At 38.0% G+C, this 18,456-nt stretch overlaps 2 long non-coding RNA genes across 3 annotated transcripts; both read right to left on the reverse strand.

Annotated features, from left to right (window-relative positions):
* Positions 1-1,172: 1,172 nt before the first annotated feature.
* LOC137246756 (uncharacterized) lies at positions 1,173-7,651 on the reverse strand. 2 transcript variants are annotated; one of them, XR_010951690.1, is made up of 7 exons: positions 7,546-7,651; positions 5,378-5,467; positions 5,258-5,313; positions 3,127-3,159; positions 2,880-3,059; positions 1,725-1,871; positions 1,173-1,667 (listed from the first exon to the last, which is right to left on the reverse strand). It is a non-coding gene; the product is annotated as an uncharacterized lncRNA (long non-coding RNA). The 2 variants fall into 2 exon arrangements; XR_010951689.1 differs by lacking the exons at positions 5,258-5,313; positions 5,378-5,467; positions 7,546-7,651 and adding an exon at positions 4,988-5,091 and having other exon boundaries at positions 1,177-1,667.
* A 2,257-nt stretch (positions 7,652-9,908) lies between these two features.
* On the reverse strand, positions 9,909-17,916 carry LOC137244580 (uncharacterized). Its single transcript, XR_010951117.1, has 2 exons — positions 17,792-17,916; positions 9,909-11,366 (listed from the first exon to the last, which is right to left on the reverse strand). It is a non-coding gene; the product is annotated as an uncharacterized lncRNA (long non-coding RNA).
* Between the last annotated feature and the right edge of the window lie 540 nt (positions 17,917-18,456).

The following is an 18,456-nucleotide window of genomic DNA, read 5'->3' on the forward strand; positions in this document are numbered from 1 at the left end:
ATATCTCTCATCCTCTGTGAAGCCTACGAAGCATGTTTTGGCTGTCCTGTTTGGAATCAAGACAAGACATGGGCTCCATATATTGCTTGTAGTTATTGTAAAAGATGTTTGGTAGGTAAGCAAATTTTACCTAAATAGTAAATTAAATAAAGTAGACATATTGATTTCTCTTTCTATATTTTAGGTTGGTAAAGAAAGAGGTGAGAAAAGATCTATGAAATTTGCAATACCAATAATCTGACGAGAACCAAAAGACCACGTTAAAGACTGCTACATTTGCATTGTGAATACGAGTAAAAGACTCAGAGGTAAAAATGCAAAACCTATCGAACATCCTGATCTTGAAACTTCTTCTGCTCCAGTCGCACACGATCTGACACCACCAGTACCAGAGCCACCGAAAAAATTATCGCAGGGAAGTGGCTCACCTCTTAGATAGTAGCGGACTAGGCATGAGGCCCCTGCAGTCAAACCAACTAGTTGTATACTAGAAGAATACTAGTTTGCCAAAAATTCCAACTAGTATGAGTTCTGTCTTTTTTCCATATTAGCAACTGGTATTTTTAACTCGGCGATGTCCTACGAAATATCAATTGCATCTGCATCAGCATCATACCAATTGACAAACTAGTCATTATATATACCAACATCATACCACTTGATATATTAGTCATTATATACACCAACATCATACCAGATGACATACTAGTCAGCATACCCATCAGGGTCATACCAATTGACACACTAGTCAGCCTTTTCGCCAGCATTATACCAGATGATATACTAGTAATTATATACACCAATATCATACCAATTGACATACTAGTCAGTGTATTCAACATCAACATACCAGTTGGCATACTACTCATTCTATGCATCATTGTAATACCAGTTGACATACTAGTCGATATTTGGATCACCATCCTACTAGTTAATATATTAGTTCTAGTCGGGTTGAAAAATTACTTGAAAATTGTTAAATTTGCTCAAATTCATTTTATTCATTATATTGCATATATATAAAAAGTATGTATATATACACATATATCACTTTAAAATGTATCACTTAAATACATAATACTTTGGAATAGATTTTAATAAAAATTCATATAACTACGTATATAAAAACTTAAAAGTATAATTCAAAATTACCAAACTAGTAAAAATGCATTTTTGATTAATTTAATTAAATTATAAAAGTATTTATGTATAGATATCACTTCATATATATCACTTCACAATATATAAACTTAGGAACTAATGTAAATTAAAATTACTTGTATACAAAAACTAAAAAATTATAATTCAAAATTTTCTAACTATACTTAAATTATTTTCAAAAATTAACCTTCAAGGTTTCATCATTCTTATGTAATTAAAGAGCTACACCTTTTTTAGTTTTAGTTTAGAAACTTACAGTTGAAATTCAGAATTTTAAATTGAAGTTTAGAAAATTATAGTCCGAGTTTTTGAACTTCAATTGCAACTTTCCCAACTAAAACTGAAAAAGTGAAAAACAGTTTACTCCAGACTTTCTGGCAATGTTTTTACTGCCTTCGCCATGCCGCCTTTTTTTTTTTTTTGAAAAACCCGCTTCTTGTGCAACTGCATTGCTTTTCTAAGTTGTTCTTCCGGTTCATCATTGGAAGTCAGGCTTATAATAAATTCTGCGAAATAATAAAATATCAAGATTATGTAAATTTAATACTTTTTACGGATGTTACCCAAGAAAACTGAATAAAACTTTGATTGGTCTTTAAGGCCCTTCTTCCCATGCGTCCCGTCAACATTGTAGTCCATTATGACTGCACTGCTGAGGACTTTTTCAACGTTTTTCTTAACCGAATTTTGCAGCAAGTTCCTGTTGAAATCTGTGAAAGTGAAAATGATTATTATTATAGACCATGTATGATACAAAATCGTTCCAAGCACAACATAGCTTTAGCTCCATTCACAAAGTCCATAACCAAAAATTGTTTTTAAGAAGAATTTTTCACATATCTTGTATTTGTTGGTTAGGGACTTTATGAATTGAGCTACCGATAAGTAATTAAAAAAATTTTAAAACAAATGTTTACTGTCCAGAGGAAAGTACAATGAAGAAAAACAGCAAAAGGTTATGGAAAATAGTTTTTGAAATGTTTTTCCTGGGTCCGTATTTGTTCTGCAATGACGTAACCGATTTTACGCCAACGATAAATATGAATCTGTCAAACTATTTGTGAAAATGATAATACAATGTGGATTTAATAAGTAGGCGTGATCATTAGTTTACGTATGTCATTAATCCGATTCACCAATTACTATCAATTTGAAAAATTTTCCACCTATTCGTTTTTAATTTTTTATTTAAAAATTTAAAAATTATTCTAAGATCGGGTGTAACCAAACTCCATATTCTCAGCCAAGAGCGCTTATCGTACTAACAATTAGTTTAAGTTTTTGAAATTGAGTAAAATTAATACTTGGCGTGATGAACCTACGACGAGGTTTAGGCCGAACTTCTCTTTCAATTTGCATAGCGCTTTTTTGGTTTTTCTCAGAAATTGGCGAAACGCGAACTAAAAGGCTTACGGCGATTCTGAAAGTCATCTGCAAGGTAGATCAATTTTCACTGAGAAGCTTTTCATGCACAAATACACGCTTAGTGTTTGCCAAATCACTGCCGAGAAATACTTTCTTCTAATTGAAAAAATATATTTCTAAATGTTTGGGATTTTTCTCGGGACTTGAACCCAGGACCTTCCATGTGGTAGGCGGAGTTCCCTTTCTGAAAAAATTAACCCGATTTTAGAAAACGTAAATGATGAAAATTCGACCTACAGTTCCTCAAACCCAATTGATTATTTATAATTTTCACTGTTGGAAAAAATACTTACAAACAAACTCCGATTCTCAGGTACAACCTTTTCATCAATCTTAAACAAATCCTCTGCACACGACAGAGGAAAGCAAGATTTTACTGAGCACGCTACAGCTTCTTTTTCAACTAACTTGCTCATAACCACTTTTGTCTGCAAGTCCAGTCATCACTGCAGCATTTTGAGAAGACATAAAAGCTAAAGAAAACAAAGTTGAATCAAGGTAAATGTAATATGTATATAGAAATATATTTAACATTCTTACACAAAATGGTCTCCTTCAGGTTTCCGACGGTTTCTGAAAGTAAAAAAAAAAAAACACAAATTACCAAATAGATCTTGCATTCATGTAGAGCTTTTAGCTATGCCAATGAAATTTTTTTTATAAAAAATTTGCATCCTGGCAAACTTTGTCCTGCCCTAAAATTGAGTCAATTGCAAGCAAACAGGAAAAATTGTAATAACTTTTGAGAAAGAACACCCTACTTATAACTTTCTGAACTTGAATTTAAATTTTCTGAACTTAAATTGTAACTTTCTGAGTTTAATTTGGAATTTCTGATCTTCTATTGTAATTTTCTGAACTTGACTGGAAAAGGTGTAGACTTTTAACAAAAATTCTTTTATTACCCTGAATCGTAAATGGCGCACTAATGGAATATGCATTGAAATCAGCAAAATTTCAACAACCACACAAATTTAAATTTTTTTGCTGATATCTCTTAGAGTTTTGGAACTTTCCAACATATGCTGTTTTTGTGTTGAAAATAAGTATATTGATTTGATTTAGATTTATATTGTATGGGGGATGTCACGACCGTCATTCCCATTTACCCCACTTCTCCTTAAAGCTATGAATTTAACAATATCAGATATGCCAAGTTTATGTAACGTGACTTAATCTGTTAAGGATATGTGACATTGAAAGAACCACACCCTCCTTTCCAATTCTTACCACTTTTTTCCACTGATATAAAATTGATATTAGGCATCTGCTTGCCAAGTATCATTGCCCGGGTATTGTTGGTATATATATCAGATGCCACGCTCCATACATATCAAAATTACCCCCTATGCACTGAATCAATTTTTCTAACAAATTGATGTATATTTAATTTAAATGGGCCACACGGTGAAAATCTGAGTGTGGCTTATTTATATATAAACAGGGTAACGTTTCACAAAACGGTGCACCACCTAATTTTTATCAAAGGTGGTATCAAAAGACGCGCCTCGACCTCCGTTTTTAGAATCCCGAAGCGAAAATTAAAATCTTTATTTCTGTCCAACAGATATAAGCAAGAAATCGGTTCCAATTTTCATGTGGTTGTTTTTTTGATAATAGTCTAGTTGAGGGGCGACTGCTAATACGCTACCAAAAATATTGAGACGTCTTGGCATCAGTATTAATAGGCGAACGCGGTAATAAAAATATTAACTCGTTCAAAAGATATTAACGAAAAACCGAAAAAAGACCCGTGGGTACCTCCGAAACCGGGGATGGGATCCATAGTATTTTTTCGCAGAACGCCTTTCTGAGTTGGCGGCCTTCGGCCGCGCTTATAAAAAATAACCCTGGGCTACGCCATGCCAAGTCCGGGTGTGTGGTATAACCGTGGCTACCGCCACGGTGATGCACAATTTTTTTTGTGGGTACAAACACAACAACAACCACATGAAAATCGCCAACTTCAACTGCAAATATCTCCGGACACAGATAAAATTTTTCTTTTCCGCCATCAGATAATTGTTCTCGAGATTAATACGCGTCTTTTGACACCTCTCTCGATATTTTTGGTAGCGTATTAGCAGTCGACCCCTCAACTAGACTACTACCGTTTTTTTTTATGTTTGTTGTTTGTACACACACACACACTAATGCAAAAAGGTGTTCTGCGCGCATTTAGTTTTGGTCCCCAAACCGGTATCGAACTCAACCATGGTAATTTTTTTAATTCCTCTTGCCTCTAGTTAAAGCGCCGGGTTAACAAACGTAAAAGGGTAATATATTGGCAATCTTTAGACGTGCCTAAGCAGCTAACGCATGTTGCAAAGTAAAAATCCGTAGCACAATAATTTTCCTTTTTTATTAAAGTCAAGGGATGGCTGTAAATCCCTTAAAATACCTGGTTAAGCGAAAGTTGACGATTTATGTTATCCAGAACTTCTCAAAATATAAACAGATTTGTTTACATAATTTTTCGATATGACAGGGGAGTAGTTAGAGAACGCATATTACCGATGGTGCATTAATTTAACCCTTGGACTGAAATTTATAGGCCCTACACATAAGATTTTGTATGCATCATCGTGAGCTGACGGTTAAGTGCATGTATTTGCCGGGGGAGCGACAAATCGCCTAAAACTGTGACTACTATACCCATTAAATAACTTACCTTGCAAATTTGTTATCTTCGCATCCAACGCCTTGCAACCTGCACACTCTGCAACTCTGGAAAAGAAAAAAAACCCGAGTTTATGATAACTTATGCAGATGTATATGTGATGGAACTTACAAGAGGATGATGGTACGTTCTCTACGTTGGTGAAGGATACGCGCTTTATATCTTTCGGCATGGTTGGTTTATATTTATTGTTTAAATTCACTAGATATATGTTAATTTATTTAATAAGTAGGGAAATTAATATTTTGTTGCATATGATTTCGCACCAACAAACAAAACAAATTATTAATTTCCCTAATGTTTTCAATTCAAATTGAGTTAAAAAGTGCCATATAATAATGGCAGCAATAATATGCTATCAATATGAGGGAGACCTACTAGTTTACATTATATTTCTTCAATAGGAAATTGGGTTTCCTCGTCTGTGAGTGAGAAAACGCCCACGCAAATACGAAGGGACATGGAGTCAATTGGTTCTAAAAAGAAACTTCTCAAATTTGCAAACTCTTTCCCTATTATAAAACGTCTGTCTTCCGAAAACCCTGTAATTTCTATTGGTTTGAATGGTTTAATAAGGCAGAAGCTATCTGGCTTTTTAGAAGAAAAGACACAATCCTGGAAAAAATAACACAAACCTCTGCCCCTCAAAGTTTTAAAGCTCTGATGCTTTTCCTTTGTTAGCAACGTTTCATGACTGACTCGATTTATTATTTGTGGAAGAATTTGAGTTGGCTTTTTGATATACTTTTTTAATGTTTGCAAATAATTTTCGAAATCGTAAGCTGAAAAACTTGATAACAGACCAATTGATTCAACACTCTCCGTTAGATGTAGTAAATGATGAACGTTATGAGTAACACTGGAATCCCCGAATATAGTTGAGAAATTTTCAACAAATAAAGATAACATATTTTTTGCAATTCGCAAATTATCTAAATATGATTTGGGACAAAGGAGCATCCTATACGCACAGAATAGAAGCAAAAATTGATAATGTAAGTCACCATAAACATTGTCTTTCAGAATAAGGACCCTGTATATAACAGAAATTGGCGAAACTCAGTTGCCTTCCAATTTGAGATTTCATCGAACGATCTGGGCTTACGGGCGAATTCCTTAATTATAAACGGTGCTAGAGAGACTAAAAATTGTGACATACGTTTCTTTTTAAGCTTTTCAACTTTTATATTTATATCGTCTTGTATAATTCTTTTTAAAAAGTTTCGCATTATCCCCAAATCCACCAAATGCATACTATCTATATCTACTTGGCTTATCATTTTTACACCCATTTTTTCTAGTGGAGTCTTTGAATTCCTAAATTTCTGTTCATGATATGTTTGGTATCTTCTGGTTAAAAAGTCATTGTCAGTTACCAAATTTCCAGACACAGAAGAATATACCATTACATGGTATACCTTTACCCCGATTTGCGTACACTTGCTGCAACCATGAGAAGCTGAATGATAAGGTGTACCACAAACAAACGCTTTCGCGGAAGCATCACATACAATTGACCTTATCAGAACTTTTAACAATTTGTCACCTAGTTCAATGCCATTTTCCAAGATATTCTCCATTTCCGTAACAAAAGGATTTAAAAATTCCGAGACATCGCTTGGATTTTTATTTCCAACATATATACCGACGGGAAAAATACAAACTGAACTAAAATCAACTAGCCGCACCAATATTGGCCACAATTGAATGCGAGAACTTCTGAATAATGGCAACCCATCAATGTTGATGTCTATATAAACAGTGTCAATTTCTTTAAATATGTATGCAATTTTCTCCAATTGCTTGCTCAAACCAACATGGCAATAGAGTCCTGGTGGAATGGATTTAGTAACTGCGATTTCTCTTCTTTTGGCATAGAGTGTTTCGGCGCTTCTTGGTACATCTAGAGTCTCTTCTTGTAAAATACTAAGAAGGCTCTCAAATGCTCTACGTGGTGGTCTAAAAGTAGTAAACCATTCCAGGATTTTTTCCTTAAAGGAACGCTGCAGTTTGCCTATAACAGAATTTCCACTATCTACATTAATAGCTCCATCAGAACAATCACTTTCCTCACATTCGTACTTAGTAGGCAAACTCCCTATATCGCCAACTCCACTTATGCTAGTGCCGCATTCCTCCACAGAGGATTTTGATGGCCCTGCTTCATCATTACTAGAAACTGGTCAAAACAAAGTCCTAGCATACATTTCCCTTTGCTTCTTGAAAAGTCTTCTCATATTACGTTTGCTACTCATTGTTACATGCAATTTTCAACTTACCAAAATCGCAAAACACAACAAAATTTATATTTTTAGTTTTATTTTTTATTTTATATTATTTTTATAAGGCACGAGCAAAATTTTTCCATTTTTCCGTACACGCTTGATAATTTGGAATGTATATTGAAAAAGTTAGATGTGTATACGCAAGCCGTTTATCGATTATTGCGATTACCACCGATAGATCGAAAATATGTAGTCGGCTGATATGATCGTCCGTGCTCGTGTTATGTTTTTCTTAAAACAGCTGTTGTTATATTACAACTATAACGAACTTTTTATTGAATAGCCATAATATTTTGTTTTCCAAATAATATATAAAGCTTTACATATAAAACCACCAATGCGGTAACGACAGATAGCAAATCGATGATAGGTTGAATATAGCAGCAAAGGCACAAAGCAAAGCAACGCGAGCAAAAAATTCACATGGATCGCATTTCTGCGTTGATTTTGAACTATGAAACGTCTTGCTGCTTTAATACAAGCACAGATTTGGCTGCACTACATTACGCGGCAAAATATTCTTTGCATGTATTCTTATGGGCAAAGTCCAAAAAGTGTAGCGCCGTTGCCGCTATATGTCGCGAAAGTAAGTCCGCCTTTACTTTTATTGACGACATATCTGTACCGTTTTCACTATTCAATTTGAATCCATGCATAAAAATTACAATCGCCTTTTAAATGAAATTTCTATACAAATTTTTGAACATCAAATTTTGTTCACTGAACTGGAACTAATTTACACACAGTCGTATTCTTAAAATTTTGAACAGTATACTTTTACGTGAACCCAAAACTTAATGGTTATGGGTAATATAAGGCAGCGCGTAAGATTTAAAGTGCGTGCATACTAAGCGGCGCTTCACTTTTTTGCCTATTTGATCAACAATGCTGCTCATGGCCGCGCCGCGCAGTGCTACTGCCGCTAGGTGTGAATTGCTCCATAAGAATACATGCAAATAATATTTTGTAGTGCAGTGTAGTGCAGCTCAGTGTGCTCTTAGCTTTAGAAATGCTTAATCGCACAAATAACCTACCCAGATTGCGCATTCACAAGTTCAAAATTGCTTCGTTCTGCGCATCTACGTCACAGTTCCCTACTTAAGCGAATGAAAGAGAGAAAAACAAGCGCTTAAGGCAAATGACGTAATAATTGCCCTTAAAAATCAGCTGAAATAATGTTTACATGCGCAATGCGCCACCTTCTATAATTCCATAATGCTTATATCGCTATATCAAAATCGATAGTTTCGTTTATCGACCATCTTTTGTCATCGTTGACATTTACATATATATAAAGAAAAAATAGCCAATCTTCAACAGGCTAGAAAATAGCAATTCTTCAACGAATTGAATTACAAAATCTAAAATAGAGTAATGCCAATTCAATTTATAAAAAGGAAATTGACGGTCTTACGCATTAAATCTAAAGCTTTAATTGTAGAGCTAAATGAGAAGTTAAAGGTAATCGAAGAACAAGAAACGCTTATACGCGAGTTCAAAGCCAAAGCTGCACGATTCGAAGAGTACATCAAAAGTCAAAGTAGTCACCAAAGCAACAGGCTGCCAATGATGCTGACAACAGTAATGGGCAAGAAAATAAGCACTTGCACACAACTGAGATAAAGCAAATTGAAGCGCGTGTACGCGATGAAATGTCCAAGTTATTTGCCATTGAAATTAAACGTTTTTAAATAAAACTTAAACTGAAGAGAAAAATATTTGTTTACAACGTGGATATGAACTTGTGCGTAAAGTCCTACAACAGCGACAAACCGAAGTGGAGCTATTAAAGCAAGCTATTCTAGCTGAACGTGAACATATCGCAGAAGTACTAAACAAAAAAGATGCTGAAGCGCATGCGATGATTGAAAATGCCATATTGCATAAATGTCGTGATGAATTATTAGCAAAAAATCAACATGCTGTTCAACTATTTAAAGAATTAGAAGAATGGCAAACGCAAATCGAAGCCTAACGTCAATCGATGAAAGCTGTAATGATGCAATGGGAGGAGAAAAGTAAACATGTCGATGCTATAGAGAGTGAATGGAAAGATAAGGTACAAACTTTGAAGCGAGCGCACCGAAAGGCGTTGACAGCATGGCAAAAGAAATACAATTCAGCAAACGATACAGCAGCGAATTATAAGCGTTACGCTGAAGATAAAGAAACACATACATATGTTGCGAGAATATGATCGACTTAAAACAGAATATGATGTTTCACTGACAAAGATCAAAACTCGTATGAAGGATACTGTTTGGGGGGGGATAGCGACGAAAGAAAGCGCCGGTACGAACTCACGAGTTGGACAAGTTGATCAAGCAGCGAACCACAAAGAAAGAAAAAACAATGAATTAGAAGACAATTCAAGGATTGTTTATTTGCATAAAAATAAGAGATAAATTACATATATAGAAGGATATATATGAATTTATGCAAATATATACAATAATTAAATAAAGGTAGAAAGTAAAATAATGAAAGGCAGAAAAATTACCTTGTAATGTTGATGACGACTGGAAGCGCAGCGGTTGGTGGATAGCCAAAGACTGTCTTCTCAAGTCGTACATCAATTTGTTCTCACTGCTTTCGCAAATTCTCACCGGTGCATTTCCCGGCACCAGTAGTTTTGCAGCATACGGCTGCATCGAGAAATGTCCAGTGATTCCCAACTATTGCAAGCCTTTTGGCTTCAACATTGCCGCCAGCCTTGCAATACTGAGGAATTGCAAATGACTTGGAGATAAACGTTGGTAATCTATGTATGTACAAGATTCGTTCTAAATGTAGTAGCTCTCAATTTACAATATAATGCTTAACTCTATAAATTCAAACATGCGTGTAAAGGAAATAAATTGTTGAGCTTTTATTTATATATGTGTATAACTACGTATGTTTTAGGAATTCAATATGTTATAGTATATTCTTACATCTAGTCCTCAGTAAGGAGGCGCCTTCGTAAATTTGTAAACGGTACCCAGTAGGGGGTAGATGTGTCTTAAAGGGCACATGGGCCAGAAAGGACCCAACCGAATATTGAGTTCTGGGCAGTAGGATAGCCAGAATACGCTATGCTCTCGGTACGCATTATTTTATTATGTACATCGCCGCCGAAGATTACGGCTACCGCGGACGAGGTATGAAAGTTCGGATCGGCTAATAGCAGGTTAACGAATTTGTCTCGCGTCGTTTGGCTGAGGTGGCGGACAGGGGTTTTCAACCCGACCTCCGCGACGACCCTAGCAGCAAACGAGAACTGCACGTATGGGTCATTAGACGAGCTGACGTGCAACTCGCACATTTCGGTGGTTGCCACCGGTAAGGTTCGCAAGCTGAGACGCTTGACTAATGACCCACAAACTTTACTCGTCTGCGAGCACGGATCGAGCAGGCCTCGGGTCAAAACCCTCCGCTGCCCCACATGTAAGTATACCGCGACGGTTGGCAATACAGTGATGGTTCCCTCTTTTTGGAGGTATAGAGGAGTTTTGGAGTGTAAGAGCGTGTGGTGAGTGTCATGGCAGTACTGGCACGTTCCATTACTTTGGCAATTTTTGGCCCCATGTGAGTGTGCTAGACAGCGCGAACAGTAGCGATGCAATAGTACGAGTCTTAAACGACGTTCATGGTTCGCTTGCAGAAACTTCTTACAGTACCGCAGTGGATGCGCGCGGTGGCAAACTCTCCATTTGAATCGGCCGTCCGATTTTGATGGGGGTTGGATGGCTTTTTTCGGTGCAGTTGGCGCTGGGGGCGATGAGGCGCGTGCCGTGGAGGTTGTCGATTCATTTAAACGTGCCAATTCCATGATGCTAAAGTGAGAGAAATAGAATATACATAAAAGTTAATTGGGTAAGACTACTAACTTCCCGATGTGTCGCGTTATCATTCCCTTTTGGGTGCGAATGTCGGCGACGCGAATTCTTTTATCGGTGCCTTGGTAGACCTTAGTAACCCGGCCCAAGCGCCATTCATTGGGTGGTATATTTTCGTGACGTACAACTACTAAATCATCAATCGCGATATCTCTCTTGGGGAACTTCCACTTATAACGTTTGTGGAGTTCTTTTAAGTATTCCTCCTTCCATCGAAGGGCATGCTGTTGGCTCAAAGCTTTTAACTTCTGCCACCGATTAATTAGCGATGTGGGATTGGCTTCAATGGATGGTTCTGCGGGCGAGAGGATGGGACCTCCCGTGAGAAAATGACCAGGTGTTAAGGCGGCAGAGTCCGATACTTCAGTGGAATTTGGCGATAGTGGTCGAGAGTTAAGGCAAGCTTCTATGCGACATAACAGAGTTTGGAACTCTTCGAATGTGAATTTCTGAGACGCAGCGACTCTTCGGAAATGGAATTTAAAACTTTTAACCCCAGCTTCCCATAGCCCACCCATGTGAGGAGCGCCCGCCGGTATAAAGTACCACGACACCTCTTGATGACTATAGAGGTTACACAAGGATTCCTGAGATGAGGTTAAAAATTGCTTAAAATCCTTTTTAAGGCTGGTTGACGCACCAACGAAGTTTGTCCCATTATCCGAAAAGATATTTTTTGGACAACTTCTGCGGGAAGTGAACCTAGAAAAGGCCCGGAGAAAGGCTTCTGTGGAGAGATCACTGGCCGCTTCCAAATGAATTGCTTTTGTAGAAAAGCAAATGAAAATGCACACATATCCTTTGGTCACCTTATACGATCGTCCGGAATACGTCTTAATGTCGAATGGACCCGCAAAATCGACCCCAGTGTTTTCGAACGGCCTGGTGAGAGTTGTCCTTTCCTCTGGAAGAGCAGCCATGATTTGACTTTGGTCTCGTTGTCTATGCAGAACGCAAGGTTTGCGATGATGAATCGTAGTCCTGATTAGATTTTTGGCTTACGGAATCCAATACTGCTGACGAAGTAACCGTAGTGTCAGTTGATTGCCTCCGTGAAGGGAAATGCAATGTAGAAAGTAAACTAGCAATTTGGAAAACGAACAGTTGTACGGAAGTAGAATTGGATGTTTTTTGTTGTAGGGTATGGTCGGCGAGTTTGCTAACCGGCCGTTGACTCGTATTACACCCTGACTGTCAAAAAATGGATTCAAGGTCAAAATTTTACTTTTCGAGCTCATAGGAATTTTGGACGTTAGATTGCGATGCTCTTCTGGGAAACAATTCATCTGAGCAAGAATAATTAGCCGTCTACGCGTTTTTGAGATTTCCTCTCCCGAGATGATAAGAGATGGATACACATGGAACCGACGCGTGTGTGTACAAGTCCGATGGTAAAATCTCATGACGTAGGAAAGCAACCGAAGTGCTCGCGGAAACGAAGAAAACCTTGCGAGAAGGTCCTCATATTTGGATACGACTGAAGTGTGCGCCTTCACTCCCCTCGCTTCGAGGGTTAAGTCCTCGGTTTCAGGATAGTACGATGGCCATTGCCCCGCATCCTTTATCAGCCACGAAGGGCCGTGCCACCATTGCTGATTTTCTCGCAAGTCCACGGGGTAGGCTCCTCTGCTACCAAGATCTGCAGGATTCTCCTTTGAGTCCACATGATTCCAATGATCAACCTCGACTAGTTCCTGTATCTTTGCCACTCGATTAGCGACAAAGGTGGTCCAAGAGCTAGGTCGCTTTTTAAGCCATGCTAGCACGATAGTTGAATCTGTCCAACAGAAGATATTTTCCGGTTTAAATGGAAGTTCGCTGAGGAGAGTTTGAAGCATTTCGGCGATGAGAAGAGCACCACATAGCTTCAATCGAGGTAGAGAAATCGTTTTGATTGGTGCAACTTTGGTTTTTGCAAATAAAAGGTGAGAAGAAGTGATGTTTGCGGTTTCCACTCTCAAGTATATCACCCCCGCGTATGCCTTTTCCGAGGCATCGCAAAAGGCATGAATTTGGAAGGGCGATTTTTCGTTGTATTCCACCCATCGTGGAATTTGTATCTCCTCGACATATCTATAGTTTTCCAAAAAGGTTTTCCAATGGGAAAGAGTTTGAAGCTTTAAAGGCTGATCCCACAAGGTACCATCTGACCAAATTTGCTGCATGACTATCTTTGCTAATACTACTACTGGTGCTAGCCAACCGGCTGGATCAAAAAGCTTTGCTATGATCGAGAGCGCTTCACGCTTGGTATAGTTGTCTTTCATAGGAGGGGTATGAACTTGGAAGAAAAACTGATCTGACTTAGCATTCCATCGTATACCTAAAGCTTTTGTAGTGCTAGTTTCCTCTAATTCTAAGAAATCTTTATCTAATAAATGGTCTCGGGGAAGATCTATCAAAGTTTCCCTTGAATTTGACGACCACTTTCTTAGAGACAAACCTGCACTACCTAGTGTTTCAATTAGCTCATTTCGTGCTCTCAGCGCTGTAGATACGTCATGAAAGCCTGCTAGTACATCGTCTACATACATAGACTTTCGAAGGATTTGAGCTGCTAATGGATGAGAATCTTGGTTATCCTGGGCCAGCTGGTGAAGCGTCCTAATTGCTAAGTAAGGCGCGCAATTGACCCCAAAGATTACCGTTTTTAATTGAAAGTCCCTTATGTTACCTTGTGGATCCTCTCTAAAAAGGATTCTTTGATAAGGCCTATGCGCTGGATTTATCAGAATCTGACGATACATCTTCTGTATATCACTGTTGAGAACGAACTTATACATTCTCCATCGAATGATTAAAAGTGTTAAATCCGCTTGAAGAGCGGGACCTACATGCAGAATATCATTTAATGACACTCCATTGGATGTTTTGCTAGAAGCATCAAAGACTACTCGCAACTTCGTTGAAGTGCTTTCAGGCTTTAATACCGCGTGATGTGGGAGATAGAAATGACTAGGAGAATGTTCAAAGGTGGGAGAATCGACTTGTTCCATGTGGTCTAGTTCCAAGTATTCCTTGACCACCTTGTCGTATTCTACCTTTAAAGAAGGATTCTTTAATAATCTAGATTCATTGCTATAAAACTGGCGTAGCGCGATGGGTCGAGATACCCCTAACTTCAGATCCGTAGGATAAAACTGTTTGAAGGGCAGTGACACTATGTATCTCCCCTCCGCGTTCCGTATGGTGGTCTTTGCGTATAGCTCCTCACAAAATGAATCCTCTGCCGTTTGAAGGTTTCTTTTAGGAACTTCCTCTAATTCCCAAAACTTACGCAATTGGTTATTTAGTGGTATGTCCTCTCCCATTGAGACTTTGGTGGCAAAGCAAGAGACGTGTGCAGTGGAAGATGCTCCGGTGATGATCCACCCAAACACGGTCTCTTGGGACAGTAAATTTTTATGGACATTGCGCTTTACCCCATCTAACATGACTTTGGGATACAAGTGACCTCCTATGAGAACGTCTACCGGACTGCTTTGTAGGAAATTCGGATCTGCCAAGGTTACTTTGGGGATTTGTTCTAAAATCTCTTCGTTTATTGAAGTTGAGGGTAAGTTGCCAGTGATCTTTGGTAAAACATACGCGGTGGCTTCTATCAAAAGATTTGGGTCACGGGGTGAGCCCAAAATGAAGGAACAACTCTTCGAGGAATTATTACAAACTTTTTGATTTAGTCCCGAAATAACCGCGTTTGTTTTTGAGCATGGAAGCTTTAGAAGCTTGCGAAGTCGCTCCGAAATGAAGGATGCTTCCGCAGCTGAGTCAATCAATGCCCGAGCGACATATGTTGACCCCAAGTGACAAATGTGAACCATTGCGGTTCCGAGAAGAGCTGAGGATAAGCTTGACGATTTCAAGGTTTCTTCATCTGGAGATGAGTTTCTATTGGATGGTGTGGACTATAGATTGGTGTGGAATGCTTGTGAAGCAGTTGCTACGGTGGAGTCTTTGGAAGGTTGGATGTTAGAAGGGACTCTGTGCAGAAGAGTATGGTGTCTACTTTTGCACTTGGAACACGAGTATGAACTTTTACAGTCCTTTAATGAGTGGCCTTTTCCCAGACAATTGAGGCAGCAATTATGCTTTTTAACTTGCGCAAACCTGTCATTCACGACTAGGGCTAAAAATTTGGTACAAAGTCGTAGAAGATGTTGTTGCTTAGGACATAATATACAATTTGATGAGGTGACTTTAGTTGCGAGTGCCACCTTCTTTGGATTTGCTGGATTATGTGACTGTGACGAAATTTTTTGTTGTTGGTTCGTTGAAGACGCTGAACACTTCACATCCACTATCGATTCCAAAGTCCTATATCGCATGGTGAGGAAGGAATCCATTTGACTCCACTTCGGTATAGCCGTTTTGTCTACTAAAGATTGTTCCCAATGGGCAAGTGTGGTTTCTGGGAGATGGTTGGAACATATGAAAATAAGGATTGGATCCCAATTTTCAATGTTGACCTCGTGCATTTTCATCGCGGACAAGCATCCATTAATGCTCCGCTGTAGCTCTTTTAGAGCTGAAGCGCTTTCAGTCCGAATGACTGGAAGCGAGAAGAGCACCTTCAAGTGGCTATTAATTAACACCCGCTTATTTTCATACGCCGCTTTTAAATTGGACCATGCCATATTAAAACCCTGATTGGTTAGTGGGGCTTTGCTGACGATTTCATTTGCTTCGCCACTTGTCTTTTTAAGAAGATGAAACAGTTTTTCAACGTCACTGAGTCGCCCGTTATTTATATAAATCGCGGTAAAAAGATCCCGACACATAGTCCCCATGGAAAATGTCTGTGTCACATGGCGGTAAGCGTAAACTATTCGAGTAGTTGGCTACTTGGGCAAGGGTCTGGGAAGGTGCCTGGATAGGTACGACGGTTGCTTTCTGAATGCATTCAGTAATGCGTGCTGAACCAGACATATAATCCTTAAAGGTTGCAGATTGTTTGGCTTTTACAGCTTCTAACTCGTCCTGATCAGTCAGCGAGTATAAACATTTTTCGTACGCTTCCTTTGTTCTGGACCAAATGTCCAATACTTCTGCTTTTAAAATGTCTAGGGAAGCTACTGGATGCTCTTTTAACGTTGATTCATAGTATTCTGCGTTGAATCTGACGACCTGATCTGAGCATCTGGTGAAAAAGTTCAAAGCCATCTTTGCACTTCGAAGTAGAATGATTTACGTTCAATGAAAATTCAGATTGAAAAAAAGTACTAAATATTCCTCAAAACCCGCGTAAGTTATAATGATAATGAGCTTAAAATGCGACCCGTATGAAGGGAATGATAAACGCTACCAAATTATAAGCAAAACTCTAAGTGGTTCTAATGGAACCAGTACTACTCCACAAGTGACTACTGGGCTGATGCAAATTTTTTCCTACCAGGAAATTTACTACTGTGATATGCGTTCCAATGTAAATGGTCGTTTAGTGTGCAACTGATATTGCGAGAGCGGCAAATAACAAAGCGAAGTCAATGTTAACAAATGTTTGTAGTCAAAGTAGTCTAAATCAAAAAGTTTGAATCGGACAAAGCTAATAAAAATTAGTATTTGTGATTAAGGAATCTTATTGGAAAATTAATAGCAGAGTACAAAGAAAATTAGGTGCTTCAACGGCTGTAGTTTTTACTATGTTTTTAAGACCTTTAATCACTAGAAAATTCTAACAATACTCACGTTTGAGTTATATTGAGTTAGACAACTTTGACCAAAAAGAACAAGCAATTGATTTTGCGCCTATCGTTTGTGCACTGAGCAGACGTATGTATGTACGTATGTATATGCAAATATGTAGCTACCACTGTTGGAGTGAACGTAGGCGAAAGAGTAAAAAAAGCAAACCGTCGGGCACAAGGTAACGACCAAAAAAATAAACGAAATCGAAATTTATTAGAGTTTGTTCCGAACACTAAATGACAAAAATTCTTGTTATTAATTTTTCAAGGATGTAGGCACTTTGTACAGATAGGTTCTTAACTCACGATAGTTGTAAACCAGATAAATACGATCGTATTGACTTATTACGGCAGAAATTAAGTTTATTTAAATTATCTATCACAATCTATTTGCACATAGAAAGGTGCTTCGGAATCAAATAAAACAAACGCCGGCCCGTCTAATGTATGAAAGCAATCGTATTTATCACTCGATATTTGTACATATGTCCATATGTCACGAAGTAAACCTATTTGTACACTTGTTGCTTTTATCACTTTTTTCACTCTTTAAAAACGACAAATTTCACTCCACCACAATTAATTTAATTTAATAAAAACAACCAAAATTATATTTATTTATATGCACTCTAAATTCTTAATAAAGTAGCTCAACAAAATATTTTATTTTACACGCACCTTTTTGTTCCAATTTTCTCGATGAGTTGTTGGTTAATTTTGTTTCCTTCTTCGTTTTGGTTATTCTTCTCTCTCTAAGGCTGAAAAGATGTAGAGATGCTTTAGCGAATTGTTCGTTGCTTGTTGAGTTCGTAGGCTCCGGAGGACCAAATGTTTGGGGGGGATAGCGACGAAAGAAAGCGCCGGTACGAACTCACGAGTTGGACAAGTTGATCAAGCAGCGAACCACAAAGAAAGAAAAAACAATGAATTAGAAGACAATTCAAGGATTGTTTATTTGCATAAAAATAAGAGATAAATTACATATATAGAAAGATATATATGAATTTATGCAAATATATACAATAATTAAATAAAGGTAGAAAGTAAAATAATGAAAGGCAGAAAAATTACCTTGTAATGTTGATGACGACTGGAAGCGCAGCGGTTGGTGGATAGCCAAAGACTGTCTTCTCAAGTCGTACATCAATTTGTTCTCACTGCTTTCGCAAATTCTCACCGGTGCATTTCCCGGCACGAGTAGTTTTGCAGCATACGGCTGCATCGAGAAATGTCCAGTGATTCTCAACTATTGCAAGCCTTTTGGCTTCAACAGATACCCTGGAAAAACGGAATGGTGAGATGAGGGAAACTATAGCTGCAATAGAGAAACATCATGAGTTAGG

The sequence above is a fragment of the Eurosta solidaginis genome, chromosome 3, assembly GCF_040869045.1.
Source record: "Eurosta solidaginis isolate ZX-2024a chromosome 3, ASM4086904v1, whole genome shotgun sequence".
In the NCBI taxonomy this organism is placed as follows: Eukaryota; Metazoa; Arthropoda; class Insecta; order Diptera; family Tephritidae; genus Eurosta; species Eurosta solidaginis.